The following is a 26,631-nucleotide window of genomic DNA, read 5'->3' on the forward strand; positions in this document are numbered from 1 at the left end:
TTGAAGCAGAAAGGTGGGTTCTGTGTCGGTCTTGTTCTGAGGCAGCCACAGACAGTCTGGTATGCAACAGGTGCTCCAATACCTGTTGAGTAGATATTACATCCTTAGAAAATATCAGCCAATGACTTCCCATTACTTTCAGGTTAAAATCCAAACTTCTTCGTAGGGTGGCATGTGACTGTGCTCTTACTAACCTGTTCAATCACCTCCTACCTTGCTCTTCAGCGCTCCCTGCATATTGTTTCTGTCGTACTGAATGCTTTGTAGGTCATGGAATGTTTCACGGGCTCTCTCTCCTCTCTGGCTTTGAATTTGTTCCTCCTTTTCCTGGAACTTTATCTCCAAATAATAGCTTGGACGCTACTCTATCCTTATTCCTTCCCCATCTCCTTCATAGATGTCATATCTGCATCACAGTTTGAAGGGTCTTTTTGCAGTGTCTGACTTCTCCTCTGTCCTCCACAGGCATTTCCCCAACAAATCTCTTGCATTTCTAATCCTGTTGTCGTGTCTGCTCCTCAGTGGACTTGAACTAACATACAAGTTTGATAGTCACATCATTATTTTTATTCTTTTAGAGTTTCTTACTCCAGAAATTACACCATGAATCCTAACTTATCTAAATCTAAACTTTAATATCTTTACTTTCTTTCCAAACAACACAAAGACTTTAGATTCTTAAACTGCATTTGTTCACTCTCCTCACCAGTATGATACAGGTGTCAAATATTTTAATTCTTGCTTTGTATTAAGCATTATACAATAATATTACTGTTGTTTTATATGATGTTCACTTATTTTTAGTCAATATGTACCATTTTCAGTGCTTTCCATTTCTTCCACAGGCAATCACTTTTTTCTCCCCGAAAGTACATCCTTTATAATTTCCTTTTGTGAGGGCCTGATAGTGGCAAACTCTCTCTGTTTCTGTTTGTATGATGATGTCTTCATTTTTACCTCATTCCTAATAGATAATTTCACTGGGTATAGAATTCTAGGATGGTAGTTATTTTCAATGACTTAAGGATGGTGGGAATTGGAGAGACAGAAAAGTGCATAAGCAGATAGATATTCTTCACTCTCAGTTGTCACCTTCTTGGACCCCAGCTTACTCAATTGACAAAGGTGCCCTCCAGATGGATTAAAGATGTAAAACATAAATCTATTAACTTAATGCAAGAATGTGTAGGAGAATGTGCTTATGACTCAAATACACTTAAGCCATAAGGCAAAAGTCTAAAAGATTTGACTATATAAAAATTAAAGATTTCTACTTAACATATGGCATTTTAATAGATTTAAAAGACAGATGCCAAAACAAGAGAAGGCAACTGCAATGTCAAAAATCATCAATTTATTATCATTTGCTAAGACTATTGAAAAATAGACAAAGGACATTCAGAGAATTTCTGGTCAAAATGGCAGAGTAGATAAACGCTGCGCTTGCCTCCTCTTACAACCACATAAAAATTATAACTAAACTACAGAACAATCGTCATTGAGAATCACCAGATATCTAGCTGAACATAAATCCTACAACTAAGGACACACAGAAGAAGCCATCTTGAGACTGGTAGGAGGGGTGGAGATGAGGAACAAGCTGGTCTCACATCTGTGTGCGGCAATTAAAAATCAGGAGGGTTATCTCACTGCAGGGGTCCCCCTGAGGAGTGAGAGAGGGGGACCCCCACAATAGGCTCCCCAGGCCAGGGTTACAGTGCCAGGATATTGTTTTTCACAACTTCTGGCTGTGAAAAAGAGTGGAGATTGTGGCTGATTGGGACAGAGGGCTGCTGGGGTCCCAGGCATTTCTCTTAAAGGGCCCATGCATAGACCTACTCATTGATGGACTCACTTGCTCTGAGCTGTAGCACTGGGGCAGCAGGTCAAAAGGCACTAAAGACATATGGGGAGGAACTGAATTGTCTGGCCTCTGAGTGTAGGCTAGAAGGACAGCTTTCTCCCAAAGAGCAGTGCTGGAAGAAGCCACTGTCCCATTGTTGAGCTGTCCCCGCTCCCAGCATGCAGATGTAGGGACTGCCAAAGTTGAGTCTCCATCAACCTAGTTGATATCATTTGCCCTGCCCTGGCGATTCTCTGAAACCATGCTCCAACCAACTTGTGGGCCCAACCAAGCCATGTCCAGGCGGTTTTCCATACAAACAGCCTGTCTACAGACTTTCTTAAAACATTCTCAAAGGTTCACAAACCCCAAATAAGCAGCACCTGGCCTTGGCAAGCACCATACCTCTTACTAAGCAGCGCCAAGCCCAGCACTACCAGCAGCCAGCCTCGGTTTGCAGCTCAGAGTCTCCCAGGTACTTCTAAGACCAGCACATGTGGTGGCCATCTGCAGATTACTTTGTGGCACATTCCAGGTGGCCTCTGGCAGGACACAAGCTGCAGCTGTACTTGGCCTGTGGTGGGGTCCCTCCCAGGAGGCTGTGGGGCCAGCACACCTGGAGGCCAGCTTCAGACAAATTTGGAGTACCACCTGGCTTCCTCTGTGGATGACACAGCCGAAGAGCAGACTCAGCAGGCACCAGAGTCCTGCTAAAAAATATCCTGTAGTTTCAGCCCCAGCACAATAGCTCCTCCACTGGAGTCACAGCCTGTCTTCTCAACCAATCAGCCTGAGGGTCAATCTCTCTGAATGACGTGCAAGTAGCAACCGAGACTCAACTACAACAAGAAGTCCCACACAAGGGACACACCTAGAGCACTTGACTCAGGTGACCAGGGAGACTGTGCCACTGGGCCCCACAGGACACTTACTACATAAGGCCACCCTACTAAGACCAGGAGACATAGCAGTTCTACATAATATGTAGAAACAAACACAGAGGCAGCCATAATGAGGAGACAAAAAAACATATTCCAAATGAAAGAACAGAACAAAGCTCCAGAAAAAAAAACACAAAAAAAACAACAAAACTAAACAAAATAGACACAAACAATCTATCAGATGCAGAGTTTAAAACACTGGTTATAAGGGTGCTCAGTGATCTCAGTGAGAACTTCAACAAAGAGATAGAAAACATAAAAAAAGAACCAGTCAAAAATGAAGAATACAATCAGTGAAATGAAGAATACATTAGAGGGAATCAATAGTAGATTAGATGAAGCAGAGTATCGAATCAGCAATTTAGAAGATAAGGTGGCAGAAAACATCCACTTAGAACAGCAAATTGAAAAAAGAATCCCCCAAAATGAGGATAGTTTAAGGGAACTCTGGGACAACATCAAACGTATCAACATTCATATCATAGGGGTACCAGAAAAAAAAGAGAGAGAACAAGGAATTGAAAATCTCTTCGAAGAAATAATGATGAAAATCTTCCCTAATCTTGTGAAGGAAATAGATATACAAGCCTGGGAAGCACATAGAGTCCCAAACAAGATAAAACCAAAGAGACCCATACCAAGATACATCATAATTAAAACGCCAAAGGTTAAAGACAAAGAAAGAATCTTAAAAACAGCAACAGAAAAGCAGTTAGTTACTTACAAGGGAGCTCCCATAAGATTGTCAACTGATTTCTCAACAGAAACTTTGCAATCAGAAGGGATTGGCATGAAATATTCAAAGTGATAAAAAGCAATGATCTACAACCAAGATTACCCAGCAAAGCTACCATTTAGAATTGAAGGCTAGATAAAGATCTTCCCAGATAAGAAAAAAGTAAAGGAGTTCATCACCACCAAACCAGTATTACAAGAAATGTGCAAGGGACTTCTCAAAGAAGAAGGAGGAAGAGGAAGAGGAGGAGAGTAGTCAAGAACATTAATAAAATGGCAATAACTACATAGCTATCAATAATTACTTCAAATGTAAATGGATTAAATGCTCTAATCAAAAGATATAGGGTGGCTGAATTGGTAAGAAAACAAGTCCCTTATAGATGCTGCCTACAAGAGACTCACTACAAATCAAAAGACATACACTGACTAAAAGTAAAGGGATGAAAAAATATATTTTATGAAAATGGAAATGAAAAAAAATGCTGGAGTAGCAATATTTATACCAGATAAAATAGAATTTAAATGCTATAAGAGGAGACAAAGAAGGACCCAGTAATCCCGTTTCTGGGTATTTATCTGAAGAAACCCAAAACACTACTGCAAAGGGACATGTGTATCCAAATGTTCATTGCAGCATTATTTACAATACTCAGATATGGAGGCAACCTGGCTGTCCCTTAATGGATGAATGGATAAAGAAGAGGTGGTACATATATACAATGGAATATCACCGAGCTATAAAAAAGAATGATATCTTGCCTACTACAGCTTGGTTGGCATAGAGGGCATCATGCTGAATGTTGAAAATAAGAGAAAGACAAATGCCTTATGTTTTCACTTATATGTGGAATCTAAAGACCTAAATAAATGAACAAACAAAACAGAAACAAAGTCATAGATACAGAGAACATTTTGAGGGTTGCCAGATCGAAGGGGAGTTGGGGAGATGGGTGACTAAGGGGAAGGGATGAAGAAGTACAAACTGGTAGTTACAAAATAGTAGTGGGGATGTAGGGTAGAACATAAGATATATAGTTGATAATATTAGAATAACTATGTATGGTGTCAGGTGGGTACTAGATTTATGGGGGAATCACCTCATAAGTTATATAAATGTCTAATCACTATGTTGCACACCTGAAATTAATATACTCTATGTCACCTGTAATTTTAAAAAATATTTTTAAAAGTGTTCATTTATTAGTGCTATTGCATGGTGCCACAGAGACATGTCTTGGTGGAAACAGAAGCAAAATACACATATTCTGACTCAGTTCATACATTTCCCCGGGTATCCATACCTTGTCATTGGGATCCAATCAGCTCAACAACCATTTAGCAGCACTCAGTATTTATCAGCCCATGTAGGACTCTTGGAAGACAAATAACCATAGCTAACCACAGCTTAGTCAGTGCTAGCAATTGTGGTCAGAGATTTACAGGTGATTCTTCTACTTGCTACACTATGACATATTACTAATCTTATTCTACACAATAGAAAACTGAAAATTTAAAGTTTAAATAACTTCTCCCCAAATAACAGAGCTATTAAGTGGTTAATAGAAGTCTCCCAAGCTGAAGTCTTATGCATATGCTCTTCTGCTCCATAAGTAATGATTTAGATAATTTTTGTAAGGAGACTATTAACTTTAACACATTTAATTCAATAAATATTCATAAATTTCTTAAAAAAATGACAATGGATATGAACTGAACAGAAGTGGAAATACAAATGGATGACAAGTGTATGAAGAGAAGTTCAATCTTCTTCATAGTCATAAAAATGCAAATTAAAACAATAATGAAATACCACTTTTCATTCAATGTTTTGGTAAAAATTAAAAACATGGATAACATGTTGACAAAGATGTGGAGAAATGGGGACCATTAAGCACTATTGTGGGGTGAACTGCTACAGCTATTCTGGAGAGCAATTTGACAGTTTTTAGTAAAAGTAAGTGTGCATCTTATGACACTGCAGTTCATTTCTTGGTATATGGTCCAGAAAAATCCGTGCTGAAGTCCGTGAGGAACAGGTAAGGCGCTATTTCTGGCATTGTGGTTATTAGAGGTAGTAAGGAGCTAGAAGCAAGCTATGTCCTGTAGAGAAATGATAGCTAAAGGGTTGAGTACTATGCAACAATTAGAAGCAATGGACTAGATATACTGTACAGCATTACTGATAGGTCTTAAAAATATAGTTGAGTGAAAAATGTAAAAAACAGAAATATCAATAGCTTGATACTATTTGTTTAAGTTATAAATATGTACACACATGAAGTAGCACTCCAAATTTTACAAGGATGCATGTATATATACATATATATTGCATATATATATATAATCACATGGTATATAATGCATATATATATTCAAAGACAAATATTGAACATCTCAAAGTGAATGCTTGTGAGAGAGAGAGGACTGTGGGAGTAATTAATGGGAATAAATGGGAAAAAGCAAAACAGAAAAGGAGTCATAAACAGAAGAGAACAATAAACTCATTTTTTTTTGCCTCTGAGGTCTAATACTCACTGCTACACCCCCCAAATTACTAAATATCACCTCCTCTGTCAGGTCTTTTTTGACTCCTCTGTGAAGATGGAATTTAAAGCTGTTTCCTCTGGTCCGTCCCATATCCCTCCCATTATACTACAGCCCAAATTCTATTTTAATACGTATCATACTCTATCATAATTATTGTTTCCCATGTTTTCATTCCCTAAAAGCGTGGTGAGAATTTTGAAGGTGGGAATTGAATCTTACTCATCCCTGTGTCCTTGGCAGCAAGATCAATGACTGACGTATTAAATGTTTGTTGAGTGAATGAACTGCTGATGGAAGGGAACCATGATGGAGAAAAACTTGTAGGAATAAAGGAAAATCAACAAGGTCAGTAGTTAGGAAGTCGGGCAAAAGTAGTTTACATGTTTGAGCAGCTGTGGGCAGATCGGAAAAAACTGCTCGGACATGAGTGACTGAGAAAGAAGATTAAAGAATCTCAGTAAGAGATTTCTATCTATTCTTAGAGTAGGGAGATAGGAGCCCAGGGAATTGTTCCCATCAAAATAATCCTCCCTTAACTTCCATATTTACCCCCAACTACTGCTGCATTTCTCTACTCTCATTTTCAGCAGAGCTGTTTGTCCAAGTTGTATCCACTCACTCTCTTTACTTCCCAACTCCCCCTTCTCTTTTGAATCCACCCCAATCAGGCTTTTGCCCCATTATTTTACTGGAACAGTGCTTGCAGAGACCATTAATGAACCATAAATTGTCAGGTCTGAAGGCCAATGCCTTCTCAGTCCTTATTTTACTTGTTCAGCAACACCTGCAAACAATACTCCTTCCTCCTTGAAACAGTGACTTCTGCAGACCGCTTTCTTGGTTCCCCTATCTAATACCTCTCCTTGAATGACTAATGGGCATTTCACACTTAATGTATACAAAACTTAACTTCCGTTTTCCATTTTCAAACATGATCTTTCTCTAGCCTTCCAGTTGCTCAGGCCCCAAACATGAAGTAATGAGTCTTTCTTCTTCTCACACTCACATCAAATTGTGTTTTCTCAAAATCCTCCTCTGGCTTCCCATCTACTCCAGAGAAAATGCCACTGGCCCTCCATTACCTCTTTGACCTTACCTCCTACGATTGTCACTGAATTACTCTTCTCTAATCATACTGGTCTTCCTGGTTGTTTCTTGACCATACCAAGCCCACTTTTGCCTCAGGAGTTTTGCATCTGCTGTTCTCTGCCTGGAATGCTTTATGCTCCACGATAGCCTTACGGTTGATCTTGCCCTCCTTCAGCTATTGGCTCAAATGTCACATTATCAAAAAGATCTTCTTTCTTAACCTTTTCTTACATTGCTTCATATTTGTTTGTAGCTTAGCACACCTTATATGTATATATATTTTTTAACTCCCCCCTCTACTATGATTTTCTCTCTTTTTTTTTTTTTTTTTACTGCTGTAGCTCCAAAACCTAGAACAGTTCAGGTGCATATTTGCATGCTTTAAAAGTATTTGTTGAATGAATAAATGATTCCCTTCAGAGAGGAAAACAAATTACAAAGAATGTTGAAGTCTTTCCGGATGAAGCATCCAGGGAAACTATGGTGCAAGATTTTCCAGCCAAGACCAGGGACTTGGAATCAAGCAAAAAGAACTAAGAGCATGAAGCCAAAAAGTATTGGGCTGATCAAGTATTAGTAAAACAGATTAAACTAGCCCAGTGGAAATCTGATGAGCCTCATGCCAGCCTCTCTGTCTGTGTCCCGTGTGTCTTGGGTGTGGCTTCTGAGATTCCTCCCTGCAGAGCCAGTGTTGCTGCTGCTGTGACCTACGGGTGTTTTGTGGCTTTTTGTGGAGGACTTGGGAGCATATAGCAAGCACAGTGGGATGGAGTTGAGTTGGTCCCAAGCACAGACTCTTCCCTGTTCCTCTGGTGATGAAATAAAAGACCAGGGAGGAGAGTGAGAATGGTAGTTCCTTTTTACCAAATAAATGTGCTGAGACTTCTGTCTCTGTTTTTAAACATTTCATTGCCATATTTGGGTGCCTTTTAAAATGAAGAAATATTATTGCAATTTTATAGTTTAAACCAAATAATATTGACTGAGTAGAGTATTTAGACTTCAGCTAGATATTGTGGGAGTAGGTATTGAATCAATCAAAATCAATAAGTAGTGTTTTGAACAGGCAATATGGCAAGTATCTTAAAAGACTGGAATAGGACCTAGGTCATTGATTCATACAATCATTGTGGGTCTATTGTGAAGATTTCTGTAAGGCTGACTGTTGACTTTTTGTATTCCTGGTGCTCAGAGCCTTGAATATGGTGCAATTATTTATGAAATTGTTTTCCAGTCTTCCCTGTTGGTAGGGAGGCCGTTAGACACCGCAGCAAATTTGTGCAGTGGAGAATGGTCTCTCTCTCTGAGATCTTGTAAACTTGAGTATATAAACCATTAGTCAAAACTGTCCTTCCATTTCTCTGTAAGTCTTTTAGAAATTTACCAACATATGTTTGTGATCTACTGGTAACCATGTAATGTACTTTTCAGAGACATCAATAGGATTTCCAGAGAGTCTACCAAGTTCTTTACTGAGGCTGTTGATAAATAATCAAAGTAAAAACATAAACAAACAAATCTCTAGTTTATTTCATTCCCAGAGAAAGGTCTAAGGAACTACAGAATAGAGAAAATCTGGTTTGGTGAGGTCAAGAGAAAAATGAGTCTTCAAGCAAGACAGTAGCTATCACCTGAATTAGAAAAATGTGTGCCCTCCAGGTGACCCAATTAGAAAAAGATAGAGCACGCAGTTTGGTGAGTGGAGCCAGACCTGGGTTTTGTACCTCTTTTTGTATTTCTGTCCCCACCCCTTGAGGTCCCTTTGACTGGGTGCCATCACATGGTGCTAGAAGGTTTGAATAGAACTAGAGAAATCCTTGGATAGTGAGCAGATAGCTGCAAGTTGAAGCTCCTTTGCTATATTTCTTTCCTAGAGAATACTGTACCTGAAGTGGGGAGACTTCAAGTTTCAGGGTCCAACACGTGGTGTGGTGATTGAGGGAGTAGAATTAGTACTTTGTGCTCAGCACTGCGTTTACATAAGGATGTCAGCTACTATCTTCTCTTGATCTTTCTTGCCAAATCTTTCCATTAAACTCCTTCATTCGATGCCCTACCATATTGGTTCGGTCTCATAACTTTTGCTGTTTCCCAATTTCCTTATATGAGTAGGTATGAACCAGTAGATCTTAATGGACAAACACATGGTTTACTGATTATTGTAAACCTAATGAGTGATGAGGCTTCTCCCAACCCAATCCACAGGAACAGGTGTCCTTGGGTGTCTTATTCAGAATATTAAGAAGTGTTTGACCTAAGAGCCAGGGTTATTGATGAGACAGACCCAAGTTCAAGTTTCAGGTTTGCTCCTTACTGACTGTGTGACCCTGGGAAGTTGCTTAACTACTCACTTTCTTCATTATGAGGATTAAATAAGAATGCATGCAAGTGCTTATGCCCAGGGCCTGAGCACTCAAACATTAGAATGTCTCACTGGCATCATTATTGTTACTAAAAGCACCCTGCCTGGTGCCTTTTTTATGGCAGATCTTGCCAATCAGTCATGGTATGCTTTGTAGCTGAGCCTCAGAATAGTTTTCAAGAGTGGATTTCAAGCACTTACTACTAAGTGGTTGGTCTTGTCACATGACAGTGCCCACATTGTCATCCTTAATTTGGATAGTTATCTGTGCTTGTTCAAATAAGACATCCTATCGTGGGGACAGTGGGATGAGGTGGGCCAAGCCAGGAAGGGTTGGGGATAGGAGCTCCCTCAGGGGCAGGAAGGTCTGTTGGAATGAAAAGGAGGAGGTGGAGTGAGTGCTATGAATCAAGAATATGAAACCATGATAAAAAACCATGGCCAAATCTTCTTATGGCTAACAGGAGCCTGAATGTCCATTGTTGAATTCAGGCCCAGGGAAAAAGGAGGAGGATGAAATCTAGATAAAAGACACCCAAGAATGATGACCCTTATCTGTTGACACAAAAATGAATCATCCTAACCATGCCCCAAGTTCTGACTTGACTGAAGACAGGTTTTTTGAGTAGCCCCCAAGGACAGTGTGTTACTCTACAACATGAGGTAGGGCTACTCAGGTGACTGTATTACCTTTGATCCATTTCCTCATACATAGATGAAGGTAGTGCTCATTTGAAGTAAATGTTTCCTTATCTGCGTGAATCCTCTGTTCCAAAAGGAAATCACATAGCTGATGAAGAAAGCCTCCTATGAGTTGCATAGAGGATAGAGATGTGTTTTGTTGTTTTGAGCTGGACTGCAATGCGTTTTCTAATAGATGTATGTTCTACTTAGGAGTTGAGAGCAAATGCAATATTGGAGCAAGTTTCTTAAATTTTAAATTTTCAAGAACTGTATAATTTCAAATATTTTGTCCTATTGTCCTTGAGAATTTGAATATTTTCAGTATCCCAAGTTATTTTAAATCCTGAAGAGGCACAAAATTCCTTTGAAAGACCCCATGCTTTGGAAAATATGGTTACTATGATTATAGTTTAAAGGGGTTCCTGAGTGCTTATTTGGCAAATAAACCATTACATAATATTGTTTCTTTGGAAAAATGATCATGAAGTGATAGGCAACTGACTTTCAAAGAAATATTGTAAAGACAATCTGTTCATTGAGAAAAGATGAACTGTTTACACAGGTCCCTTCATAGGCTACATAAGTCCACCTAAGCTCAGTTTACTGAAAATGCAGCTATATCACCTGAGAAAGAAACTGCCAACTTGTGTGTCCTTGTCTGTCTACAGGACAATTCCTTCCCTACAAGCTGGTTGGATGGCTCCAGGGAGCTGGCCAGGACCCATGGCCTGACTGTGTCCTAGACTTGCTGGCCCTGCCCTTGCTCTGTCCTGCTCTGTATTGCAGGGGCTGAACCCTGAGGGCCACATATCCCAGGCTTTCTTGACCTGGCCAATGGTAGGCAGTAGTGGGAGACAGAAGAAAGGAGGAAGGAGAAGCAGGAATATTTCTCCTTTCTCTATTTCAACAGTGTCTCCACCAGTAGCTGTATTTGTCCAGCTTCCACAGGACAGGCGTAGGGCAATCCCAGTTTCCACTGGCTCCAAGCTCTGGGAATACTATCTCTCCTCCCTTTGTCCCTTCAGCCTGAGATGGTGGCAGCTTCCTGCTGTGGATAATAGCTTGTTGCTTCACTGTTCCCTGGTTGGATTCCCAGCCTCCTTTATCACTTATTAACTAATTTAATGCCCTGAATCTCCCCTAGTTTAAATTCTCTGTCTCCTGATTAGACTCTGACTGCTGTATTCTTTTCTATTTTTGCGGTTTCATCAAGACAGATTAAGTACTGCCCAGGTCAACCAAGAGTGTGACATTCAATGAGAGGCGTCAAGATGTGAGAGGAGATTATTGCAAATGAGAACAAAGGCAAAACTGTCAAGTCAGCAGTTGCTTTTGGACCCCTTTCCTCCCCCTCTTTTTCTATATCTTTCTTCGTTAGCCTCCCTCCCCATTACTTTGAATACCTGGACTCTCTCTCCATTCATCTTTGTCACTGCTTTCCCCGCCCTCGCCCAGCCTGGCCTATCTCATTCTCCTGCGATAACCTAGAAGACTGGAGTGCAGGGCAAGGGGACAGGGCTGTACTGCTAATTGTTCAAGTCATCAGAAAAGCCCCAACCTGTGACTCTTGTCTGTTTGCTTTCTTTTCTGTCTTCTGGTGTTTCATTGTGCCTTATACCATTTCTTCTGAAGTCTTTCCATCATTTTAAGGTTAACATTTTTAAAAAGGGGCTTGCCTACAGAGTGAAACTTGGTAAATGTATGATGAGCAGCTGTAAGGCAATCTACAAAGCTCTGTGAGGTTGTAAAAGGAAGAATATGTCATACCTTCGAGAATGTGCTAGGGGTGGGGCAGACAATTCTTCCTGTTTCCCTTAAACTATGTTTCTGCCCAACCTCATTTCCCAATCTGTCACTGTGTCAGTGCACTATTTTAACCTGTCAGTAAAACTACTTGCGTCCCAGTTTTACTTTACAAGTTATTCATATTCTGATATTTTGTCCCCTCCTCAAAACCTCTTTAGAAAAAGCTGGGGCAGAAATCCATAGTCACCAGGAGTCCCCAGGGACATGCTGCCTCTTGGAGACCTGGGATACAGAAAAGATGACAGTTTGTTCAGCTCATGGATCTTCAGGGAGCATGTTGGCCTCATGCTTCTGATGGCGTTATGGGAACAAACACTTTAACAAGCCCAGCTCAGACAAGTGCATTTAACCAAGTGAAAAATTCCTGATTCTATTGCAATATTTTTATATTTTCCTTTTAGTTTCTTCTCCCTCCCGACACCATCTTCATCACCATAACATATGTCAAAGGAAGATTCTGAGACAAACCATTTAGGAAGGAAAGAAACTCACAAAGAAGGTTCTAGAGAACCAGCTTATTGAATATTTAAAAACCCCAACTCTTTAACGGAGAAAGCCTACAACATTACTTAGATTATACACCTTGCAGTTGTTTAGAGTTGAAGACAGGCAAATTTCTCCCATGATTATCATAGCCACAAGGGTTGCGATATATTACGGCAGTCACGGAGGTATGCCATTCAAATCTCCCTTCAAGAGATAACCTGAAAAAAGTAGTTAGTGGGCAGCCTCCAGCTCCACCACACCTTTGGGATCTGCCACAGCATTCACACCAAGGCCATATTCTCCCTGCGTCGCTCCTAGCTAATGACTGAGCACCGTACGGGAAACAGAGCCTGGCCATTCTTCTAAAGAGCAGTCTTTTCTCTGGAGCTCCCCACTGGCCTGGCCGAGACTTTCCCAAAGCTGTACTGGAGCCAAAGGCTCTTTCTACACAATGCACCCTCCTTCTTCCTCTCCTTTCTCAGATATCTCCCAGCCCACTCCTGCTCCCTTGTCCCTTAATCTTTCACAAGCATCTCCCCTAATACGTATTTGCATCATTGTCAGGGTTGAAATTTTTGCTGAGAAAATAAAACTTTAACATTACCATTTTGTTAAAAGAAAGGCTTAAGTTCTCATTTATTTTGGTGACTAGACCTAGGTAAGGTGATCCAGTCTTTTATTTTTGCTTTATCTCAGGCCCAAAGTGTTTTATTTTTCCTCTGCCTGTGGCATGTGCTGTGCACACTTATGCATTAAGTCATGAGGGCCCAACACAGGGCCAGTTCTGCTTTTGCTCAGACTGCAAGAGGTTTCGTGAGCAGACGTTGGAGGGAAAAGCCTGATAAATCAGTTCTATTTATCCTGAAGGTCTTTGTGGTAGTCAGAAAAGGATAGTCCCTCCTCAATGTCTGTGCCCTCATCCCTGAAACCTGTGAATGCTACCTTGCAGGGTAAAAGGGACTTTGCAGATGTGATTAAGTCAAGAACCTTGAGATTGGGAGATTATTGTGGATTATCCAGGTGAGCCAATGTCATCACGAGGGGCTTATCAAAGAGAGGCAGGAGGGTCAGCCAGAGAGAGATTTGAAGGTGCTGTGGTGCTGATTTGGAAGATGGAGGAAGGGGCCACAGACAAGGGATGCAGGTGGCTTCTAGAAGCGGAAAAAAGCAAGAAATAGATTCTCCTCTAGACTCTCCAGAATGAATGCCGCCCTGCCAACACCTTGATTTCAGTCTAATGAGAGTGATGTCCTCCAGAACTTTAAGATAAATTTGTGTTGTTTTGAGCCATTAAGTTTGTGGCAACATGTTACAGCAGAAATAGGCAACTAATACTGTCTTATTCAGGACTGTAATGTTATCTTCTTTGGCACATTCTGACATTTGTTATCAACCTGTGGGCTCTGAAAATTTTCATACCAAAGGTATCACTTGGGGCCATCTTTATGTCATCATTTCACTCACTGACTCAACAAATATCAATGAGGCATAGTGATGAAGAATCACTCAAGAACCTGGTTTAAACCTTGACTCTGCCATTTGTCAGCTCCGTGATCTTGGGCAAGTTACTTAACCTCCCTAGGTTTCAATTTCTCCATCTTTGTAATAGGAAAGAGGTTAGCAAATTATGGCCTTTGGCCCAAACCCACCCTGCTGTTCATTTGTGTAAAGGTTAATTGGAACACAGTCATGCCATTTATTCACATGTTGTCTGTGGCTGACTACTTTCACATTACAACAGAGTAGAGTAGTTATGACAGAGACCATATGGTTCACAAAGCTGAAAATATTTACTATCTCACCCTTTACAGCAAAAGTTTGCAGACCTCTGAAATAGAATAGCAATATTACCTACTTAATGACATTTTTACATAAACGAAGTGCTTAAAAGAGTTCTTGACACACAGTAATCCACTAGCTGTTGTTGTTATTACCATAATTATGTAATTTATTATCATTATTACTATTATTATTATTAGTCAATTCAGCACCAACCATATACCAGGCATTGTGGGGACCCACTACCTCTGTTGTCATTGCCAGGAGACCTCTGACCCTTCTTGAGCCTGAACTCTAGGGCTTCTCCTGGAGCTCACTCTGTCCATGCCAATGCCCACTTCTAGGTTTTGGGTTGCCTGAGTCCAGGCCAGGGGAGGTTTAAGGGGGAGAAATAGAATAAACTCACTGTGGGTGTGATGGTACTTTGAAATTTATCTTCTTTCCCAGTCTGCCTACTACTATTTACTCTACAGACTCCTCAAACAGCTGTCCCATGCATTCTGTAGTTGTATTTAGTGGGAGAGACAGATAGCATATGCTTAGTGCGTTTTACCTGGAACTAGAACCTGTCAATACAGGTTAGAATTATAACTGTCAAGGCATGATGCTGAGCATTATGGGGTTATGAAAAATTAATGTGACTTGGTCAAGCCTGAAACAAGCTTGGTAGAAAGCAGGAGAGATCAGGGTAATCCCCACATGTCAGAATTTGGTCTTTTTTCCGGTGTATATGTCAGGGGAGGGCAAAGAGTGGATTGCGATCACAGCCAAATGGAGCTGGTGGGGAGTAGTTGAAGCAGGAACAGGAAAGGATGGGGGCAACAGAACTGACAGGGAGGTTTCCTTGAGAGGAGGGAAGCCCTGGATTGTCTGGACACAACGCGAAAGGCTTAAGGGATCCAGTCCCAGATCGAAAGGTGCTGTCCTGGAATATTGAGTTATGGGTATGTTTCAACACAGGAGAAATTCATGAAATGGTGGAATGCTTGGGAGACAGGCAGACTGTGTGGTATGATTCTGGAAGACCTGTTTATGGGCCCTAGCATGTCAGGTAGGCAGAAAGATCTGCTTCCCAAGGGACTTCGGGTTCAGTGTCATGCTTCCATCCTAGAATGGGGCAGAGTATGAGGCCGGGTAAGAAGGGGTTCTAAGGAGGGGAGGGCTTTAGTTAGAAAGTCTAGTTTTTTATATAAACTGACACTGTGGTATGGCATGCTGAAAGTTTGGAAGCTACATAAAGAACATGGACTAGCCCAGACTGGTTAACAAGAAGAAGACAGGCTGAGGAGACCCGCAGTCCTGACTGGACCACCCACACTCGAGAAGGTGATTTAAATTTATGCCCGACCAACAGAACTGTGATTCTCAAAGTTAATGTGCACAGAGAGCATCTGGGGCATCTGCTTTTTTAAAAAGCAGATTCCTGGAACCTACCATCCTGGGAACTCCATTTGGGGTGAGGCCCAGAAATCTGCATTTTTAGCACATGATTCTGGCTCAAAGATCACACAGTGAGTTTTCCTTCTCTGTCAGGATTGGCTGATCCATCTGAACCACAGGTGAGACTTACTAAGTTGATCATTTGTGCTGAGCAGGTGACTGTGGATGGATGAGACAGGGGGCGGCACGGGGGCAATCATGTGTCTTATTCTGGGATGTTGGGATTTAGAGCTGGATTTTCCTGATTCATCACACTTCTTCCCCAGGAGCATGCATTGCCCAGGCAATTGCCCAGAAAAAGACAAAGTACTGCTTATTAACAGAGTGGTAAACACCCAACACTCTCCAAAGCAGGGTTCTCCAGTAAAAAGCTGTATTTTCAAGTATGGCTTAGGCAGAGAGGCTGCGACAAGGCTTTTGATTGATTTCTGCTTGAAAATAGAAAGGCAGCTTCTGTGTCTATCTGGAATAGCAAAGAATGGATCTGAGAGAGGCCTTGGCTAGGCTGCCCTGGAGGCAAACCTTGCAGGTAGCTTGCATCTCAGGTACAGCAAGGGAAAAAGCAGAGCATGGCTGTGTGTCTTATAAGGCATAGTAAGCTTGCCATGTAGTAAATAATAGCCCCGTCAGTATTTAGTCTCTCATCAGATTGGTGATGCTCCTTCCCTTTCAGGAGGAGCTTATAATATACTGGAGAGAAGAACAAGAAATGTGACTGGACACTTCTTCATCTATGGGAGAGTCTGACTCCCCCAAAGGGATGAAAGTGATTTTGTTGTACGTTTGAATGGAGGAACTCCAAAGGATATTAACCCATGTTAATACTTCCTGGATTTATGGTAGTAAACACATAAATGAGTGTCTATCTCTCAGGCAACTTTGAACAGAGTCCAAAATCTTCATCTCTAATACCCATGCTTGCTACAGGAAATTTTTACAATGATTAAGAGAATGACAAAATACATTCCTTGATCATTTCTCTCAAAGCCCTCAAGCGGCCTTAGATCTCCCAAGTAGGTCTCTTCAGAGACAACTATGAAACCCTTAAGCTCTTTTAGAGCTCCCCAGGGCCAAATCTGGGACAATTTGAGCAACAGAATAAATAATGATAGTAATTGATTATAACCCATAAAATAACCATCCAAGAATCCATATTGATATACATAAATAATTGAATAAATAATAAATGAGAAAGGCCATTCTTATTTACAGAAGAATACCAATTTAAAAATGTACAAGAAATGATGGGAATAAAAAAGTCGCTCTTTGGCAAGCACCACCGTAATAGTTGTTACTGATGCCATAAATTGATGCTAAAATTAATGGGTGAAGAGATCATGAAAAACCGGTATTTGTAGTTTTAAAATACATCCCCTTCAGATAGTCTTAATTACAAAGGGAAAACAACAGTAAGTTTATAGAGTAGAAACTTAGCAAACATCCCTTTAACCAAGCGATCAAAGTTAACACTGCGATAAGAAGACATAGAGATATCAGGTACCTCCTGCTGTGATGCACCAGAATGGTTGAACTTCTGTGGTATTCTTGCCAAAAATGCATAACTTCAACTAACAATGAGAAGAAATCAGGCAAATTCTAACTGAGAGACATTCTACAAAATAATTGGCCTATACTCTTCTTAAAAGACTAACTGTTCCGAATCACAGAAACTCGGATACATGATTAAGTGTAAGGTGGGATCCTGAATTGGATCCTGGACTAGAAAAAGGATGTTAGTAGAACAACTGGTGAAACTCAAATAAGATCTAGAGATTAATTTCATTGTATTAATGTTAATTTTCTATTTTGAACAATTGTACTGTGGTTACGTAAAATGATAAATGAGGGGAAATTAAATGAAGAGAACGTGGAACTTCATGTAATGTTTTTGCAATTTTTTTGTAAGTGAAGTTATTTCAAAATAAAAAAGTTAGAAAAGAAAGAGCCCTTCTGAATTCTACGATGGGATTCCTTCACTTTTAGATTTATGCAATGAAATAAAGCAGAAATTATGCAGAAGATAAAAATTTGGTATATGACGTTAAGTGTTTTGTAGCAAATATTAGGTATATAATTTATAATCAACTAAATATAGTCTTTAGGTCCATTTTAATAAAAAGCTGGACGCTAAAATTTGATTAGGAATTTAATGACCTAATCTGACTATAAATCTGTGGAAATACAATTTTCAATTTACTTAATTTTGACTTATGACACCTTTCTAGAACAGTAACCCTCTACAAAAGTGAGATCTAATCACATTTATCAGGCTTTAATTAGATTGATAGAATCTGACTTTCAGGGAGGTGCTCTTACCATATTGAGTTTTTTTTTTTCAGATTACAAATTATCATTTACTTAAATGGATAAGTTTAATTGCAGCTAAAATGTAGCCATTATACTGAAGGGCTTTTGGCATATGTTGTTATTCAAGAATATACTGATTAAAGATAATAGAAAAGCAAGACTTTCCTACAGTCAGAATCAACAGGGACATTCTTTGGGAAAATTCATTACCTGAAAGAACACTTGTGTTCATTCAGAAGCCTGTATTACAGAACCAAGGAAGATGTATGAGAACATGCATGAATCTCCAAAAGGAAATGAAATTGGGTGTAGATGTGATTCCTGTCCAATTTGGGGGATGAATGTATTCCCACCTCATAGACTATAGAATACCAATCTATTGCTTTTGGAAAGCACAGAGACCTTAGTACTGGGGAGTAGGAAGGGAAGTCGTGTGCTATTTAGTGTGATTATCAGTGTGTGTGTAGCTGTAAGTCACTTGCAAGGACTCAGATGAATACATGGACTGTGTAAAAAATGCTGGTTAATTTTCTTTGGCAACTCTAACATTTATATACTATTTGCTGTGTTCTAGGGTCTGTGATAACACACTTTCCATATTAACTCAAGTAACCGTCATAACAATCCTATGAGGTAGATCCCGTGATACTGAGATAATGATAATCTCATTTTACAGATGAGGAAACTGAAGCACAGAGATATCCTAAACTTGCCAATTAGGCAAATCTTGGCAGTTTGACTCGAGTTATGCCTTTAACCAGTACACTATATTTAGTGTAGTTTACTATTATGTTCACTTTTCTCTTCTGGCCATATGATATCAATTTTCTGTCGGTTCTTGATACACAGTAATTAGAGTCAACATTTTATACACACTTTGTAAGAATTAAATCATTTAATTCCTGTGACAAGTGTGTGAATTTTAACATCTCCATTTTGCAAACTGAGGTTAAGTAACAGTCCCTAGGTCAAACAGCTAATCATTAGCCAAGGTGGGAGTCCATGTGACAGAGCTACTGGGGCAAAGCTCTGATCCTTAAACTCTGTGCTCTGTGCTAACTTTGGAGGATGTGGCTGATTGCTATTTCTGACTCCAAATCTGTTCTCCCCTTCTTCCATATCACGGGGCTTGGGCTGTTACAAGGCTACTCTCCTTAGACTTCATTTACTAGATTCCCTTGAAGCTTGATTTGGCTGTGAAACTAAGCTCTAACCAATGGGATGTGAGCAGAAGGGATGCCTGCAACTTCTGTCAAAAAATTGGTTAGTCTGGATTTCTCTTCTTCTTGTGGGGGAAAGAAGAGCTGCCAAGATGGCCTGCACCTCCGTACTGTGATACCAAGTTTTACCTGATCAAGAACAAGTCACAGTTCTTCCATCTGAAGTATTCTGATGATAGAAATGTTTTTTGCATTCTGACAAAGATTTGTTGTTGTTGTTGGTTATAGCAGCATAACTTCTACCATAATATGAAATGTTTCAATAGTCATGTATTAGCACTAAATATAAGTTTCCAAGTGGTCACCTATTAATCCAGGATCTAAGCATTTTGAGAACAACTGTTGCCTAAAGATGGTCTGGTTCATTAGTTTGTGAACAGAAATATTGCTGTTTGTTCAATTGTGATTTTTCCAATGATCTGTGTAAGTTTTATCATACATACATTAAAAATTATATGGTGGAATACTATTTAATAAAACAGAAGGAAAGATGTTCATGATATTTTTAAGTGAAAAAAGTGCCTTACAAAACAGTAAGCAAAATGTGATCCCTGTTTTATAACAGTACATCTTGTTAGGTTGAGTAATTAAATATTTTTTATTTCCTCTTCTTTGGGCTTATTTGTATTTATAGTATTTATTCTTCAATGAATTTGCATTATTTTTATTAAAAAATTTAAAGATGAAATGAAAGCATACACACACACACACAGACACATACACACACACACACAGAGGGTACCAAAAAATGTATACATATTTTAAGAAAGGAAAAAACTGTATTAAAATTGTAATACAATGAATGACACTAGCATTCATTTGATTAACAACATCTTTTGAACAAAAGTCATACTACACATTGCTGCAGAAATTCAATTCAACTTTGAAAAGTAATACATATTAGGTTGGTGCAAAAGTAATTGCTGTTTAAAAGGTTAAAAATAATTGCAAAAACTGCAATAACTTTTGCACCAGCCTAATAGATAACATCTCTTAAAATGTGTACATTTTTTTTGGCATCCCCGGTGTGTATATATATATATATATATATATTGCTCTGACAAATAAAATTCCAAAATGTAGTGGCTTAGAGAACTAGAGGTTTAGTTCTTACTTATATAACAGAGCAGATTGCAGGTTCCAGACTGGTATTGGTGTCTCTACTCCATGCAGTCATTCAGGGCCTCAGACTGACAGAGGCTCTGCCATATGGAACAAATGGCTTCCAAGTCACCACAGTCATCTTCATTCCCATGAGTAGGAATGAGAAATGACCATGGAGAAAAGTGCATGGCAGGGTTTTTAGGGCCAAGCCTGGAAGTGACACATAGTCTACTCACATTCCATTGTTAAGAACTCTGTCTTGCCTCACCTAACCGCACACCATCATCATTAACCTATAAAGTAATATCACTGTTTCAGCTATTCATTCAGGTTAAACAAATGATTGAACAGTGTGCCTTTTAATCTCTAATTCTTAGACTATTTTTTTGGTTCAGACTTAGTGCTGCTAAAAGATAATTTATCAATTTTCCTGTCAAAACTTTCTTTTTCATAAAGAGCAGGGAGTGAGAATCCTCTTATCTCCCTAAAGACACAGGACTTAGCCTGTTATTTTCTTTTAGCTTTGTAACAATCATATTGATCCGCCTTATTGTTATACTCTGACTAAGTTTATTTCTAAACAAGTGGCACCTATTATTTATAGGTCAGGAAAATAGTTGACATTCAGTCTTGTCTCTGTGGTGAAACTAATGAATTGGCAGATAGGTTCATGGTGAATTACTTAGTTTTGAAACCATGGCGATTCAGAAGTTTGATATTTTCTTTCTTTAAATCCCACATTGCTATCTGTGACTCCCTGCTATTTGCCTTTTGATTTTATAGATCATATGAAACAAGCTCTTTGAATCCTTATTTCTACCCTCTTCTTTCTATTTTCTCCTCAAGTGAAGGGATAACTTGTTAAATACTAGATACAATCCCAAGAACTAAGTGGGCTTATTTTCATCTGGTGATGGTCGTGACAATTTTTTTCTGATCAAGGATAAGTCACAGACCCTGAAATAAATAGTCCCTCTTACCTTGTCTGAAATATTCTGATAACAGAAATTTTCCCTGCATTCTGACCATACTATTCTGATGATAACAGAGAGGGTACATGTTAAAAGACTTGAAATTCTGAGTCTAGAAAGTAGGAGTCACGGATGAATAGCTTTGAAGCTTTATGAGTTAAATTAGGAAAAATTAAATATTATAAACAATGTTTTGAAAGTTAATTAGCATGTCAGAGGACAGGTAAAAAAAGAACCAGACTTTGAAATGTATGGCTTTAAAAAAATGGAAAAACTGCTAAGAGTGGGTAACCCAATGCTCTAGAACCTATCAAATCTTGTATTCCTTCTCAACATATCCCTCTCAATTACTCTCATCTTCTCTTTCTCATTCTGTCCTTCCCCATTCCCTGACTCGCTTGTCCATTCCTCTTTCACATCTGCTTTTTCCTGGTACCATCCTCAACTATTTATACACCTTTCTAATATCTTAAGATGGCCACAAAATGGAATGGAATAATCTAAAATACATACATCATTCATAAATATTTTAAGTACTAAATGTCAGTGCCTGTGGTAGGTCCTGGGTATCCAAAGATGAACAAGATGTACTTCTTGATCTCAAACAGCTCACTGCCTGGTCTTATCTTTCTGCTCTTGTGAGTATGAAGGGCAGAAAAGATAATTTTGCCAGGGATAATCAGGGAAGATATCCCAAAGAAGGAGACATGTGGACTTGGGTCTTAAAGGACAGATAGAATTTTGCCAGGTAGAGAAAGAGGGAAGAATTTTTCAGGCAGAGGAAATAGCATATCAACTTTTATCTTAAAAAAAAAAAAAAGATTTCCTGGTACTAAACGAACTTCATCAAGAATTATCATATTCTTTCCTTATCTATCATAAGATATGTTACACTGACTAATGTCAAAACAAGCTTTTCCTATCCAGATCCAAGTTAGCTACAGTTCCCATCACTTGAGAACATAGTTGAACACTATGTAATAAGTGAACACAGTTCTCTGAGTAGCCAAAAGCTTAGTTGCAAAATTTCTCTGCTTATTGAAGAACCATTCAGTCAGAGCCTCTTTCTGAATATTATGGACATCATTCTAAGAAAGCAAACCAGAGGGAGTCACGTGAATTGGAGCAGGGAAAGACTGGGGCTATTTCAGGCAGGCTTGCTATAAGTAGGAAGAAGTAGTGGCTGGAACACTGAGAGTATGGAAGGAGTCAGAGAAACCAGCAGTCGGCCCAGAACCTCCAGTCATAGCTATCCAACAGCACTGAGTGAGCAGGCAGAGACGTCAACGTGCTTTGGTCAGACCTGCACAGCGAACTCATTGCATCGGTGTTCTTATTGATGATAACGGGTCTGTTACAAAGGATATTAAATTCAGTCTGTGTGCTCTCTTAGAAAGCAGTTTATAATTAATTTTAGAGAGGCTTCCACCTAAAGTAGTTAAAATTTTCTTTTGAAAGGTGCTGCTGTCATCTAAAATAGTCTGCTAGCCAGCTCCATTAATTTCTTGCCAGGTTTTTATGGTTTTACTGAATATTACTTAAAATCATTACTATGTACTTATATTTAAAAAAAAAACCTCTTAAAAAAAACCTCTTTTAATGGTATTTACTTCTTAACTCAAGCAGTTATCTAGGCAGGGCCAGAGAAAATACAGGCACCTAACCCTTGTTCCTGCCCCTGAGCCATCTCCTAGCTTGGGGCTGGAGTGGGCACTGAGGTGAGCCAGCGTGTGCTGCCCAGGCGTGGGGTAGTGTTCAAGGGGGAAGGATCACGTTAAACTAGATAGTTCTTCATTTAATTTGCAATGAAAATTGAAAGCATTTTCAAAGCCCTATTTATACTTGACTACCACTTGTTTATTTTAAAGAATCATTGTAATGTGAAAGATGCTGGCAAGCAGCATCTTAAATTACAGCGGATCATTGAAGCCTTGGCATAGCCAATCTGCCGAAGACCAGAGCCTCCTGGACCACCTCTTTCTGGATTGTTCTCCATTGCTCAGTCTCTCATGTTGACTAACTTAGGGCCAAGCAACAGATATTTATTTAGTACTTTATCAGAGAAACACACAGGAAATTGAGGTCAGTGCAGAGATGAAACAGGCATTTTCTTGCCCCTGAAAGAGTTTGGTGGGGAGAGGAGGACGTGCACAGAGAATCCAGGCCAAGGTAGAATGTGAAGAGTGTGATGTAAGCTAAAACAAAATGCTATTGGCATTGGAGGAGGGAGATTATTTTCAGCCAGGCAATCAATGGCTTAGGCGTTGTATCGGGGAAGATTTTGTGAAGAAAGAGTATTGATGCTGGACTTTGAGGATAGATGTGATTTCAACGGGGAATATGGCAAGGAAGGCTCTTCTGGGTAAAAACGATAGTGAGTGTGAGCATAGGATTAAGAAAGCACAGCACACGTTTTAGGAATCTGGTTCTGAGGTGCACAAGGATGTTGTTGGGGAGAACGTGGGGAAAGGAAGGCTGGGGCCAGGTCACTGAGGCTCTTCAATGCATGTTTAGGGCTTCATGTGTGGGCATGTGGTATGGGGGACGACCGACTTGTTACTCCTGAGTTATAGCCAGTGTTGCAACCCAAAGTGGAAAAGCATCTGCTCCTTCCACATGACTGAAGACAGAGGGAGCAGGGAACTAGAGTTCCATAGCACAAAGCTCTCTCAAGCACCCCCCTCTCATCCTCGAAGGTGACAGTGACAGGGGCACATGGCGGAAGCCCCAGTATGGCCTGTGCTCAGCTGACGTGAAGTCTCTTCTCCACTACTGTCCCTCCCCACGCTATGGGATACACAGTCACCTCCATTCTTGAGCCTCAGTGGCACTAGTAAATTTGACCACTCCCTCTGGGTCTTTTGTTTAATGAACGAACTTCTTCCAGCCCCTTTAACTGGACTATAAATTCCTGGAAGGCATGAGACAGTTCTTAGGCTTCTTCCGTTTACTTCCTGCCACCCCGAATACAGTGACAGACACACAGACGGCTTGCAAAGAAAAGGCCTTATTAATTATACCTGTCTAATTTTCCCCCCAAAAAAGCTGAATGAGGAGCATTAATATAGCAAACTACTTAATCCTTTAAAGATTCTGAAGAAAAAAGCTCTAAGTAGTCAAATAACTTAGATGTTTTCTTTAAATTAACATAATTAATTGCATGAATATTTTAGCTGATAACAAGGAACGGAAATTCCCCGAGTGCCAATAGCTGCTTACACCCACCTCTTGGCCAATATTTTACCAGGTCCTGAGTCATAGCTCTGAAATCAATTCTGCCGTTTACTGCAAAATCACTCAGGGCCAGAAGGAATGATTCTTGCTATGTAATCGGTGGGAGTGATGGATAGTCAGGAGACACTGACACTGTACTGTGTGGTAACCATCTGAATGAAGTACGCCAACCAGAGAGGTGGAGTATGTGGTCACATTCAACCCCAAGCCTGGCTCTGAAGTAAATTCAAGGGAAGGGATATTCTGATGTACTCTCCATAATCCCCACAATCACAAAATTTTTGCACATTCAATTTCTCAGTCTTTTAAATTTTTCTTTCCCAAATAAAAAGAACATTGTGAAAAGATGAAACATTTGTGAGAGAAGAAACTGAATCTAGGTATAAAATGACATCATTTAAGTGTTATCTTCCTTATTTTAAAACAATAAAATCTGAGTTCAAGAAAATGATGAGAGAGGAGAGAGACAAAATACTTACCATGTAATCAGAAAAAGCGCAGAACTGAAGAGACTCCAGTAGAAAGATGTCACTATTCTTGCCATCTCATACATGCCAAAAAATGTTCAGATTATGGCATCTAGAATGGAGAGAATACAAGAGATGTGGGGATGGAAATGGTCCTCTTTTCATCTTTTCACCCTGAATGTGGTGTCTTTGGTGGAGTCCCTGTTCAAGGGATCACTTCCTTGCTTATTTGCATATTCTCAGGTTTAGTCACCACTTCCCAGTTCTTGCATATAGGAGGCAGGGTGGACCACATGATACAAAGCCTGATTTAAATAAAAACCTGCTTCTGACTTTTTTGTTAGAGGCTAGTTTGGGGGCTGATAGAATGAAAATCTCTGTGCTCTGGGTCAGACCGCGACTCCCTCGACCCATGGGATTTCCATGTTGTGTGTTTCAGTGTGAATTATTGAGACCAGTTTCCTCTTCCACTGCTTTCTTGGTTGTTCCCTAGTTTTGCCTAGTGTAACTTAGGCCCATGCAACCAATATTCATTTAGGACTCGATGGGACACATGCTAGAGACTAGGGGGGGAACAGAGATAAATAAGTCTTTTTTTAAAATTTTTAAATTTTGCCCCTCAATTCGTTTAGAGGGGAGAGAAGGTTGAGAATTCAGTACAAGTAGCTCTGTAATTGACCCTCTGACCATATTATCCTCTCTTACTGGCCAGCAGCCCAATGGGTATCCAGGAGGGAACATTTTCCCATTAGAGATACTTTCTTAGAGGAACTTGTGCAAGGAGCATGTGGAGAGAGAGACACAGTAGGGTGCACTGGCAGCGTGTTTACTTCCCCTACTGGGCTGTGAGCAACTTGTCTTCTTTATCTTTATTGAGCCAGTTCTGTGGGCAGTGATAGCACATAGTGGTCTCTGAGTAATACTGTGCTTCCCCGAAAATAAGCCCTAGCCAGACAATTAGCTCTAATGCATCTTTTGGAGCAAAAATTAATATAAGACTCGGTCTTATTTTACTATAAGACCGGGTCTTATTATAACATAATATAACACCAGGTCTTATATTAGTTTTTGCTCCAAAAGACACATTAGAGCTAGGTCTGGCTAGGTCTTGTTTTCGGGGAAACACGGTAGCAGTTGCAGGATGATAGCAACAACAACAACCATTTAATGAAAACGTACTGTGCCCACAACTTTGCATACATTATTTCAGTATATCATTATTGCAACTCTCTGAGGTAGATACTATTATTTTCATTTTTCAGATGAGTCCCTGAGAAGTCAGGCACACAACAGTGTATCTGCATAGTATGTCCTCAATAAATACCTGTTGCATGCTGATTGTGATTATTGAATAAATGTTCAGAAACTTGCCCAAAGCCACACAGGTTCTAACCAGCAGAGTAGGACTTGAACTCACCTCTCTCTGAAGCTAAAGTTCATGCTCATGAAAGATCTCAAGTAGAAACAGAAAATGCAGTTGTTCTCTTATCCAAAGTGCTCAAGTGGACAATTTTAGTAATGGGTCAATTTATTTCCCTACTGCCACATACCGGTAGTAACAAAGGTAGAATAGCTTAGAGATACTCCTTGATTTTTGTTGCACAAAACTAAGG

Source organism: Rhinolophus sinicus, linkage group LG04, assembly GCF_036562045.2.
Source record: "Rhinolophus sinicus isolate RSC01 linkage group LG04, ASM3656204v1, whole genome shotgun sequence".
NCBI classification, from domain to species: Eukaryota; Metazoa; Chordata; class Mammalia; order Chiroptera; family Rhinolophidae; genus Rhinolophus; species Rhinolophus sinicus.